Source organism: Coenobita brevimanus, chromosome 116, assembly GCF_032717465.1.
Source record: "Coenobita brevimanus isolate Jiangsu-jjx chromosome 116, ASM3271746v2, whole genome shotgun sequence".
Taxonomy (NCBI): Eukaryota; Metazoa; Arthropoda; class Malacostraca; order Decapoda; family Coenobitidae; genus Coenobita; species Coenobita brevimanus.
The window spans coordinates 21566967-21568087 of record NC_137069.1 but is presented as its reverse complement, the minus strand read 5'-3'; positions in this window follow the sequence as shown (position 1 = coordinate 21568087).

Here is a 1121-nt window from a genome sequence, read left to right as displayed (position 1 = left end):
TGCGTTTTTATTATTTTATTATTTTCATCTGTAGCACTGGTTCAGAAATGTTAGTAGTTGCAGTAGTAGGAGTACAGGGAGGAGGAGGAGGAGGAGGAGGAGTATCAGTAGAAGTAGTAGTAGTAGTAGTAATAGAAAGTAGTGATAGAAATAGTGGTAATATTAGGAGGAGGAGGAGGAGGAGGAGGAGTATCAGTAGAAGTAGTAGTAGTAGTAGTAATAGAAAGTAGTGATAGAAATAGTGGTAATATTAGGAGGAGGAGGAGGAGGAGGAGGAGTATCAGTAGAAGTAGTAGTAGTAGTAGTAATAGAAAGTAGTGATAGAAATAGTGGTAATATTAGGAGGAGGAGGAGGAGGAAGTTTTGAAGTTCCAGTGAAATTTATGATGTAAACATGACACTAAACCGACCCTAATTTACCTAACCTTAACTGACCTGAGATATCAGCGCTGACACACACACACACACACACACACACACACACACACACACACACACATACATACACATACACCTAAGGAAATCCATCCACGAAAGACACAAATAATGCAACACACACACACACACACACACACACACACACACACACACACACACACACACATCTAAGCAAATTCATCCATGAAAGAATCAAATAATGCAACACACCCACCCACCCATCCACCCTCCCACACACACACACATACACACACACACATCTAAGCAAATTCATCCATGAAAGAAAGAAATAATGCAACATCACCCCCCCCCCACACTCACGCACCTAGGCAAATTCATCCACGAAAGACACAAATAATGCAACACACACACACACACACACACACACACACACACACACACACACTCTCTCTCTCTCTCTCTCTCTCTCTCTCTCTCTCTCTCTCTCTCTCTCTCTCTCACACACACACACACACACACACAAAGCTGCAAGGTATTTTGCTGTTGTATAACGGGAAGTTTTTCAAGCTGTGGCCGAGGCCTTTGTGAATATTACATGAGAAAGCATACCTGTGTGTGTGTGTGTGTGTGTGTGTGTGTGTGTGTGTGTGTGTGTGTGTTTGTGTGTGTGTGTGTGTGTGTGTGTGTGTGTGTGAGAGAGAGAGAGAGAGAGAGAGTTTACC